Below are 12,076 nucleotides of genomic sequence, written 5' to 3'. Positions count from 1 at the left end.
CATTCGCAAGTTGGGTCATCAGTGAGACCCCACTTGTGTAGGGCGGCCCGGAAACGGCCATGTCCGGTTCTTAGTCGGTTCAGCTTGACCCAGGCTTGTCTGGGTAGGTCATTTCCAGCGGGTTTGTTGGATACTTTGTCAATAAATTGTTTCAGTCTGTGGTTGTTATTATTCCACGCGTCTTGCCACTTTTTGTTAGCCCAATTATTGCCATTGTCGTTGTTTGCTTCTTTCATAAGGCGCCTCATTGTGTTAGAAGGTGAGTGCCGGTTTTCTAATCGGAGGATTGTGGTGTTCCAGTTGCAGATGGCGTCGTGCAGCAGGTGGTTGGAGTCATCCGAGGCTTTCAGTGCAAGGTTGATGCAACTTGCTTCTCTGCAAAGGTTAGGTGGAGAGATGCCACTGAGAATCGGTAGCAATTCAGTGGGCGTAGATCTAATGCACCCGGTTATAATGCGCATGCTGTTGTTCAGGGCTGTGTCTACCTTCTTCGTGTGGCTGCTGTTGTGCCAGGCAAGAGTGCAGTACTCAGCTACCGAGAAGGCTAGAGAAAGCACAGAGGTGCGTAAGACGGTGAAATTTGCACCCCAGCTGGTGCCAGCTAGTCTTCGCAGGAGGTTGTTCCTTGCTTGGATTTTTGCTGCTGTTTGTTCGAGATGTTGTTTGAAGGTCAGTGAGCGGTCAAGGACAACTCCAAGATATTTCGGGCTTTTCTTAAATGGAATAGTTTTGTCTTTGCACTTGACGTTGATTGTTATGTTAGCAAGGCGATTGGCAAGGTGGAAAATGCTGCTCACTGTCTTGGTGATGCTAAGTTTTAACCTCCAGTCTTTGACTTAGCAGTTCAGCTTGTTAAGGTCATTCGATAGTGTAGTTTCTATTGCTTTGATGTCTGTGGAGCAATGCATAATAGCAATGTCATCTGCGTATATGTACTTTTTGGCAGTTGTACATGGCAGGTCAGCTGTGTAGATGTTAAATAGCATTGGCGCCAGCACCGAACCTTGCGGGATGCCATTCTTAAGGTAAAATTTCCTAAAGGTATCGTTGCCCAGTGTTAAGGTAAATTATCTGTTAGAGATTAGTTCTTGGATAAAGAGGACCATTTTCTTGTTTGGGATAATACGAAGCAGTTTGAGTATGAGTCCTTTATGCCAGACTGTGTCATAAGCTGCTGTTAAGTCCACAAGAACAGCACCCGCTTTCTTTTTTTCTTGGAAGCATTGTTCGATATCATCAACCATACAGCAGACCTGGTCGGTTGTTGATCTATTTGTCCTGAAACCTGCTTGTTCATTTGGGAGCTGTGGGTCTATGATAGAGCTTATTCTGTTGTGTATTAGCCTTTCCATAAGCTTTAAGGTGATGCAGAGGAGGCTTATTGGCCGGTAGCTTTTTGGGTCCTCAGGTGGTTTGTTTGGTTTAAGAATAGCGATGACCTTTGCTGTTCTCCAGATCTTAGGCATTTTGTTTAGTAATAGGCAATTGTTGAAAAATGCTAGTAGCCATTCTAAGGCAGGTGCAGAGAGGTGGTTAAGCTGTTCAGGATGCAGGTGGTCAGGTCCTGGAGCTTTCCCTGCCTTGAGGGTGGAAATCGCTGCAATCAGTTCAGAATAGGTGAAGCTGCTGTGACTGTTATCATCTGCTGAGCTGGCTCGCCAGCTGTCATGAATCTCTTGTTTAACTTTCCTGGCAAACTGCTTGTCTATGTGGGTTGGTTTGCCACTGTCAACAAGCAACTTTGCGATGTCTTTGGCTTTGACCTGGTTTTGGGTTTGTGGTTTATGGCTTTGGCCGGTCAGTCGGTTGATGGTTTGCCAGGCTGTTCTACTGGAGTGCTTCATGTCGATTTCAGAGACCGTGTTGTTCCACTCTTGTTTCCTTTTGTTGTCCAGGTATTCCATTAGAGCCGAGCCGATGGATTGCACTCTTTCTGTTGTGGTTGCTGACTCAAGTTCAGAGGCTAAGTTTGTACATTCTTCGTCCCAGCCGGGAATGTAGGTCTTTCGGAAACCTCTTGGGATATGATTGTTAGTTGTGGAGATAATCATATTGCAGAACCTTGAGTACGAGTCGTTAACATCTGTTGAGTTTGGATCTGGAAGTTTAAGCGGAAAGGAGCTGGTTTCTTTGGTGAATTCAGTCCAATTTGCTTTTCAGAAGTTCCAGCGAGCGGATGGACGACTTGGAGTTGGTGTCACAAGTGCTGGATGGAACGTGACTACTGGTCTGTGCTGCGAGTTCGGAAATCTGCTCAGCACTGTGCGTTGTGGTGAAGGCATGTAGTTGTTTGTTGGGCTGAAAAACACCAAGTCCGGGTATGTTCCACTTTGCCACTTCGCAAAGAAAAGAATGTGTTGGCTTGTTTCTTATCAAACAGCAGAGTTAAACCTTGAATGGATGCCCAGTTGGCTAGGGCCTCGCCTTCTGGTGTGTTCTTTTGATAGCCCCAGTTGGTGTGTTGACAATTGAAGTCACCAGCATAGATGACAGGATGTGTGTAGCTTGGAAGACTGGAGAACTGGGTACTAGGTGGTTTGTAGATGTTGACAATAGTAAAGCCTTCTATTTCAATAGCAATCCACTGTGTAGTATCTTCGTCCGGTGATTGGGCTACGTGCTTTGTCAAGTTTTACTAGGGTAGCCACTCCATGGTGCGCATGATGGATGGCACCTATGAGGTGGTAGCCATATATCTTGATATTGCTGTCGTCTTTGGTGTGAGTCTCTTGAAGAAGGATCACTTGAGCATTGTGCTCTTGAGCCAGGTGGTTGATGACCACGCATTTGGCTCTAGTTAGGCCTTCCACATTGATTTGCAGGATACATGGACCTGTAGGTTCTTGAAAGACCCTTAGGTTATTTTCTTCTTGCGGAGTACAATTCATTACTGGTAAGGATCGCATGGTAAGTTCATTTGAAGAGCTTTTTGCCATCAGAGACATTGCCCGGAGGTCACTACGAGGAAGTAGGTCTTCTTGACCCCCAAGGTTGACTTACAGTATTCTGATAATACACATAGACTATGGCAAGGGATCCAGGCTATCACAAATTATAAAGGGAAGAAGACTAATGTCATTTGCACTGACACAACCTTTCCAGATGACCTAAATAACTTTTATGCATGTTTTGATGGTAAGAATAACGACATTGCCATCAAAACCCAGGTTAAACATAATGAATTTGTTTATCAGGTTACGTATGTAGAGCACTACAACAGATAAACTCCTACAGCTGCTGGACCCGATGGAGTCCCCCCCAGAGTTCTGAAGGCCTGTGCCATGCAATTGGCTGATGTCTACGCAGACACATTTAATACCTCATTGTCACAGGCTATTGTTCCACATTGTTGTTAAAGTTCTATCATCTCTTCAATCCCTAAAAGATCTAGGGTGATTTGCCTGAACGACTACCGTGCCATAGCCCTTACTTCTGTAGCTATGAAATGCGTGGAGAAACTAGTATTGAGATTTATCAACAATAATATCCCTGATACACCGGACCCTCTGCAGTTTGCATAGCATCCAGATAGGTCTGTGGACGATGCAGTAGTTCTTGTTTTACATATTGCTCTCCAGCACCTGGAAAAACACAACACCTACATTCATATGTTGTTTTTAGACTATAGTGTAGCTCAGCTTTTAACACCATAAGGCCCACCAAGCCTGTTTTGGAACTCACTGGGCTTGTCCTGCTGAATATTCTGTGCAATTAGATACTGGACTTTTTGACAAATAGACAACAAATAGTGAAAATAGGTGGAAATACCTCTTCCCCAATTACCTTAAGCCTGTAATTGCACCTATGACATTAACATAATATACACATTTGTGGATGATACAACAGTGCTTGGCCTTATTCAACATGATGATGAAACTACTTACAGGTAGCTACAGATGCAGCCATTCAAAACGAGCAGGCGATACCGCCTTATTTTGCGGTGCGCTTGACACAGCCTACCACGAGTTACCGTAAAATCTCGTATAGTACCTCATAATACCACATGGTACCGCAAGTAAAATAATAGTATCCGGAATTTCCGCAAGGTGGAGCTAATAAAGCTCAACCTCTCATGTTTGAGCTGTCGCCATCAAAGTCTTTAACGAAGATATTACTAATAGTATTAATAATGAATGACCTTGGACAAGCTGTAAACTCAAAGTATTGCCCTGGTCCACATTCTTTTTTTCATTGACCATCTTTGTAAAAGTAACACCACAGCATTTCGCAATCACGCATTTGTTTCCAATCATGCAAAGTACAGTAATTTTTGAGAATCTCCGATTCACCATGCCTTTCACATGCTCATAAAAGAGATTGATTTAGGAACATAAACATATTACTGTATGCAAACTGTACTGTATACAGTATGTATATGTATATTTAATGTCTTTACTGTGCCCCTTTAAGTATTGAAGATTTATATGGAATTTTACCACTGAAGGGAAATCTTAGTAGCTGAGCATAAAAAGAATAGGAGCATACTGTAACGCTTGTGAAGGCCATAAACGATATTAATTTTGGAACATAAACATACAGTATATGGCTAGTCTCAGTACTTTAAAGAAAAAATACACACCAGTATTCCATTTCTCCCTAAACATTTTAAGTCTTAAAGTCTTTAACTAACGTGATACCGGAGTCAACAAGCATACTTTTAGAATTTGATTAAAAGGGAATATAATATGGAATCACGTATCTAAAGAAATTAATAACGATATAATTATATTCATGTACCGCAACACAAGAATAGTACACGCTGTACAATGTCTGTTGATACTATTTCTGTAGGGCTTTTTCAACACTCATCATGTGACCTTGCTAGTGGCGCTGTGGTCTAGGTTCCCTACTTATACATCACACGTTGGGTGTTCGAATCCAGCCAGAGCCATTACTTTTTTTTTTTAACAAACATTTCTTTGAAAAAATAAAATAGGGTTAGTGTTAGGGTTACTGTCAAACTTTAAATCAACAATTGATTTAAGGACGATCTGTCAAAGTGCAATGAAATACAATATTGTTGTTGTTATTGTTGTTTTTATCCTGTAAAGCGTTTTGAGAAGCCACCTTTAAAGGCACTATATAAAAGCGCTGATTCTTATGGAATGTGTTTTCTTTCTTCTTTTTTTCAGCATGGAATAAACCTATTACTTGATTCTTATGGATGCCCGGTTCTGCCGGGGATTAAAAAAAAAAACCATGGAATCGCGTATCTAAGGAAATAGTAGTATAACCTTATTCATGCACAAACAGTGGCATGTTACATTATTAATTTGGGTGTCTCCTCTTGCCAGAAAGCTCTAAATTGCATTTTGAGTGCGGTTTTTGACTTTTTTAAAATTACAACCCATAAATAAAGCTGATACTGTTTAGACTTTTAATTATTTTAAACTATTACAGCAACACAATGCACAATGCAACATAAATCGCTATCTTTGTCTTCTGCGTAATAATGTTCACCTCTCTGTCCAGCAAATTAACAATAGTAATAATAATGAACTTTATTGTATATAGCGCCTTTAAAGGTGGCTCCTCAAAGTGCTTTACAGGATAAAAACAATAACAACAATACTGTTAGGCTGGGTAAACGATTTTTAATTTTTTTAAAAAAGAAATAAAAAATGAGATATAATGATGTGTTCCGGCTTAGACATTAACGAAGAGCATAACGGAGGTCATAAAGGTCATAAACGATATTAATTTTGGAACATCATTATGTAAACTGTATGTTGCTGTTATTGGTATTTTAAAGAAAAAATACTGTAAAATCCTGGGTTCGGTAAAATGTTTCAGGCATTCATGTGAAGGACAACAGAGCTTTCACTGGCCGATCATCAAACTTTATTGATAAAACAAAAACGAAAACTATCCGGCCAAACCAGAAAAAGGAAAAAAGAATCAAGAATAATGGACACAGCGCGAGCCTGCATTCTCTCCTCAACCATCCACACCACACTTTTCCCTGGGTCAGAGATTAAATAAAACTTCACTCGCACCGAACAAATTACCACACACTGAACACTGAACATGTTAACCTGAGCCCAGAAGCCAAACATATTGATGTGCATTTGCCTGGCACAGTGCAGTTTTCATCACTCTCTGCAGGAGTGCTGGCTGTGACGAATTAAACCGGTTTCATAGGTATTTTCAAAGTAGAAGGGGGCGAGATTTCCAGCGAAAGACACCTCTCCCCCCCTCCAAAACCCAGTAAGTACAGTACTTACTTACGGTAGTACTTCTCACGTTAAGAAAGCTAGGTGTTAGCATAAATTATTAGTAATCAATAATATTAAATTTAGCACTGTAATAAATTGTGCTAATAATAAATTCTATTCTACTCTGAGAATGTAGGGGGAGGAAGAATGCCCGTGGTCTTTTCACTTACTGCAATATTATGGACACTCAATTGACTTTTTTTAAAAAAAAAAAACTTTTTTTGGACAGCTGGTACAGCACCCCACCGCGCCCACGCACCAGCATTATATTCTCATGTACAGGTAGAATATGTTCATTGTCTTCCAATGAAAGACGGGTTCCTTTCGCCGTAGTCGGGAGACATTAGAAGCTTGCCACGCCCGGACTATTACACCAACGCATTAGCATGTTAAAGCGATTCCATTGAGGAGCCTGGCGCGATAATTGATAAAAGCCATTTGGCTGCAGCGAATGTGAATTCTGTCTGGCATTGCCAGATTGTGAAAAGATAAAAGTATTTAAATCAGGATGGGGGGTAAGGGAGTTGTCTCTATGACACTCTCCCTTATAAACAAAACAAAAACTAAAAGTAAGATACAATCTACAGACATTCAGAACATAGACATATCTTAAAACATTTACATATATTGTTAAATTATTACTTTAAATATATATACTTTAAGTTACTGAAACAGCTAGTTAATAAAATTGTTGCAATTTTGTTCTCATTTGGAGGTGGGGATATTCTGACAACAATTGATTTAAAGAGAATCTGTGAAAGTGCAATGCACTCTGCTCTCTGCCGCTGGTAAGGGTGCCAACCTGTAGAAGCAGCACCTGTATGGAGACTTTTCGGCAACAGCGGGAGCAGTACGACGCATTACAGGGGAGGATTGTGAGGTTATAGACACTCCTGAAGATGTAGAAGCCGGACACAGTGTGTACAGGCAGTGAAACGCGTGTTTAATTATATGTGTTTTTTGATTCACAATCAGACAAATGCAACATAAATTGATATCTTTGTGTTGTAAGTATCTTAATAAACTTTCAGTATAGCTTTCTCCCCGTTTAGATTTATTTTTCTTGGGATGTTGGGATCAAACGTGGAAAGATTAGATTGTAAGCATTTTTATTTTCGAAATATATTTTAGAAAAGTGTAATCTATACTAAAAAGTTGTACAGCAGCTGCTATAAAGATATATATTGTAATATTTTCGGGTTCGGATAGGACGGACAGAAGAACGGAGACTTGCGGAGTTAAAGCCTTTATTTTTCTTCTCCGTCACCATTTGCTAGCCCGGCTCTCCCGCGTACCCGAGAGAGAGAGAGAGAGAGAGAGAGAGAGAGAGAGAGAGAGAGAGAGAGAGAGAGAGAGAGAGAGAGAGAGACCCTGGGGTGCTGAAGTAGGGAACTATTTACAAGGAAAACGGATACCTCCCCAGACTGTACGCCCGCTTCACTGTGGGACAACCGCACTGGTCAGCGGCCTTCCTAAATCCCACCCTGACCACTTTCACTCCGTCCTGCCCCTCCCCGCACACCCCAGCCGGGCGCCCTTCGGCCTCTGCGAATGCGCTGCAATATGTTCAGATATTTAGACCCGGCGTGGCACCGAGAGAGCATCTGCATTTATAACTTTAGTCAAGCAATATGAAGCATCTCTTTTTACTTTTAAGTCCCTTAATTATCATTAAGTACAGCTTTCTCACCACTTACACTACTTTTTTATACCATCCTTAGACAAAGCAGAAACTTGTTGTACTTTCTAATGACATACAAGTGGAAAGATTACAGATTTTTATCGTCTTTAATTTTGTTACGTTATACATTTTAGAAACGTTTCATCTATACAAACACCACAAAACTATTTTCGATTGTATTTTTGAATGTTATGTAACACTTACAGTAGTTCACTGTTTTAAATACATCTAATTAAGAAAGTAAGGTGTTAGCATAAACTATTAGTAATCAATAATATTGAATTTAGTACTGTAATAAGTTGTTGCACTTTCCCCCGCATCTTGTAAAAATATATTTTCATTGTTCAAATATACATTAAATCTGACTATCATTTAATAAGTTAAATACAAAACCAAAGAAAAAGCAGGGTAAAATATAATTCAAAATATTTTGCTAACAATGTTATTTGTTTATAAATAATAAATTGTATTAACTAAGGAGTAGGATGGCACAGTTATTAGTATGCTTTTTCTTTTCTTTCTTTTTCATAAATACAACAATAGTACCTGATGTCTCAGTGGCTTTCAAAATTAAATTATGCATGCAAACCTGTGAACTGGCCTGTGATACTGGCCATGTAATACTCTGCATTGTGGAATAATAGTTTATTTTAAAGGATAGAGAAAGCACAGAAAACAGGCAGTTGGATTGATCAGATTAGTATGAAAAGCCATTTAGCTAAGAGGGAATGAGAAGAGTGACAAAGTAGTATACTTTAGATCTTTTTTTTCTGAACCAGGGAAAATCTGATCATGTTTCTCTATAACAATAATAAAAAACTTTATTTTATATATCACCTTTAAAAGTGGCATCTCAAAGCAATACAGTAGATGTAAAAACAGTTAAAAGGACCACAGATTACAAAGTAAATACCCAGACAAACGCAAATGCGTTTTTAATAAAATGCTTTTATTCATTCAGCAGAGAGAGAGAGAGACATCCAGCAGAGAGACACACACACACCGGTTTTCATTGACAAAAAGTAATTGTTTTTTTTTACATTCCTCTTGTCAGGAATGTTTTGTTTGTGGACAGACTGTTAGACTAGAGGAAAAGAGCGCCTCCTTCTTCGAGACAAAAGAATTTATCTTGGATTTCAGGAAAAATATCAATCCCCACCAGTCAGTTTACATTGATGGTACTGAAATTGAACAGGTCAACATCATCAAGTTTCTTGGCCTACATATTGCCAATACGCTGAGCTGGGCAGAGAAAACTAGTGCAATGGTGATAAAAGCCCAGCAACGTCTGTACTTTCTGAGGTGCCTAAAAAGGAGTGGTATCCACAAAAAAACACTGGTTAGTTTCTACCATGGTGCCATTGAGAGCATTTTGACTGGAGGTATTAAAGTGTAGTTTGGCAGTGCTAACCAGAAGGACAAATGCATCCTCCAGAGAGTGATTAGAACAGCTAAATGCATTATTGGAACGTAACTTCCTTTGTTGGAGGATCTCGATACAGGCCGCTGCAGGAGCAAGACTCACGCTATCCTCAAACACCCATTCCACCTTAGCCAAAGTCTGTTTACCTGGCGAGACACTAAGCATAACCTTCAGTGTTATAGGTCAGAGAGCATTAATATCCGAAGAAACAGGTTTATGAACAGTTTCTTCCCAAGGATGGTGAACCTGATTGACAAGGACATGCAGACTAGCATAACATATTGGAGGCCCATATCTTCCTCAGCTCTGTATGCACAATGTCTTTTATCGTGTGTAACTTAGGAGCCATTCTTTTTATATGATTTATTTTTGGCGTAATAGTGTAAACAGCTTGTGTATAGTCTTTTTACAGTTTGTGTATATAGCGTCCTGCACATAGTCTGTGTGTTTACCCTTTTTGTTTTTATGTTTTCTGAGTGAGAGAAACCATGTAAGATTTCCAATGCACTGTTCGTGCAAATGGCAATAAAGGTTAAACCTGAACTTGAAGGAACGGAATGTGTTTAGTCATGAAATATTACAAGGTAACTGGATACTATTATTCACAATCTTGAAGGTCACTGATAAAGCAAACCCAGAACATGTCTTTAGAATGAGCAGTGAAACATGAACTGGATGGCACAAGTGGAAACTAGGTGAAAATGCATTTATAACTGTTAACAAGAGGCTTTACACAACAGCTTGTGGGACTATGGAAGAAGATATATAGCCATGTTGTTGATGCCAATACCTTGGCTTGTTTCAGGAAAAGGCTAGATGGGATGTTTGCATTAATTAGATATAAACTATCAAATAGGCTGAAAGAAGAATTTATCTGAATTGTCTGCTTGGTTTCTGTTTTTCTGTTCTTATGAGATGGAAAACAACACCCAGATATTTAATAGATCTAATATTTTTTTTTAAATGTGAGTGGTGTAAGGTGTTCTGCACTGAAAGGTAAGAAAAGCACATAACTTGAACCCTAGAGATTAGATAAAAGAAATTCAGCTACCTTGATGAATACTTGTAAATCTGGTATACTGATGATTAGAAGGTCCTAAAGATTGTGTCATGTCACCTGGCCTTTAAATCAACAGTTTGCATCAGTTGTTTTCTCTAACAGGTAATGTAATTTCATTTTCATTACAACATTTTTCAGTCAGCAGGGTGGATCAACATGTGTTTAACTGAAAGTTACACATTAGTAACATGTTGGAAGCAATGCAAACTGTACATTTGTGAGAAAAGCACCAGGTTACAGATGTCATCTAATGGAACCCTGTCACTTTCCTTTCATAGAGCCTGGAGAAGCTTATGCCTCTTCACTGGTCTCTAAATCCTAATGTTATCCCAGATCATCTCATAAATATTCAGTGTAGTTCAAGTCAAAATAACTGTGGATTAGACATACAGTACATTCTTATCTCACAACAGGTTTGTTACATAAGCAACATTAGGACATGTGCTGACATGCTGAAATGTGATCTTGTCAGGATGAGTCCATGGGAAGTAAAGCAAGCGAGGTCAGAGAACTGTGTTGTGCAGTCAGTTTGGTGATCAATTTGTTGTACACAATTAGCCTATTGTTCTGCACATCTGCACCCACCTTTCTGACTTCAGTCAAAACTTTGATTTATTCTTAAAGAGGCTCTATTGCTGGAGAGTTCACCTGAAGCGTTGATCCAAAATACTGATGGTACAAAGATGTTGTTCTCTTGAAAAGTGGGAAATATTGCTTAATTTCTGTTTATCTTACTTAATATTCAACTGCCTTGAGATTCAACGGGTTAAATAACCACATCAACTATGTCCAAACAGCTCTTTCATTAACGAGATGATTTAGTGCTTTTGCAACAGTTACAACCATTGGAGCGTACAGTATCATAGGCTGTCATGAATGATTAATTAATGCCAAACCATTATCCTAAATAAAGTTTATTTCAATGTTTAGTATAATTAGTTTCTTAAACTTTATGGCATATCATCACTGTTTCCTGTACAGGACTTACACAAAAACAATAGCAAAGTACTCTCTTCAATTTCTCTCAGACACATTTATTAATCAGCCTATAATATACTGTATGTATGTATGTCTGTATTGGAAAAGATAAAAAGTTGGTATTTCCTACAGTTTTTAACACTTGTACATTTGTCATACAAATTACAAAACTACATAATTACATTATACACATAAGTAAAAGTGTTATTCTCAGGTTCATTATGTAGCCTAATGATCTGTTTCAGTCTTATGCACCCTTTTTGAGATTTTTTGGTTTTTTATTTGTTTTGCCAAATGGGGTAATTTAAAATAATTGGTCTCTCAGAAATTAAATTGCTGCAGAGGTGATTGTTGCTTAGTATTTAAATGGAACACAGTGCACAGTTACATTAAAAAACTCAAAACAGTGACTCAAAAATACTGCATGAAACCTTTTGTTTTACTTTAGAAAGCTTTTGACATTAATATAAGCACTAGTGCAAAATCTGAAAAAAATAATGATGGCTCTTTGTGGCTTTCATTAGCTATGATTAAAAAAATCAGAAAGTTCACTGGGTCCAAATACAGTACAGTATGTCACGTTTTCTTGTACACATCACCAGTCAAAATATTAAAGATAGTAGTTGCCTAGATTACACTGTGCATCTGTGACAGAAAATTAAGTATTATTTGTGTTGAATTAAATACTGTGGCATCACTTAAAACAAATATAAATATAT

General features: G+C 38.8%; 1 protein-coding gene across 1 annotated transcript in view; it reads left to right on the top strand.

The window, feature by feature from the left end:
• Positions 1 to 12,076, top strand: part of cfap20dc (CFAP20 domain containing) — a 166,286-nt gene that overhangs the window by 31,889 nt on the left and 122,321 nt on the right. The gene's annotated exons all lie outside the window — the stretch shown is intronic.

The sequence above is a fragment of the Atractosteus spatula genome, chromosome 5, assembly GCF_055471065.1.
Source record: "Atractosteus spatula isolate fAtrSpa1 chromosome 5, fAtrSpa1.hap1, whole genome shotgun sequence".
Taxonomy (NCBI): Eukaryota; Metazoa; Chordata; class Actinopteri; order Semionotiformes; family Lepisosteidae; genus Atractosteus; species Atractosteus spatula.
The sequence above is the reverse complement of the archived record's forward strand: the minus strand, read 5'-3'. Positions and strand labels throughout refer to the sequence as shown.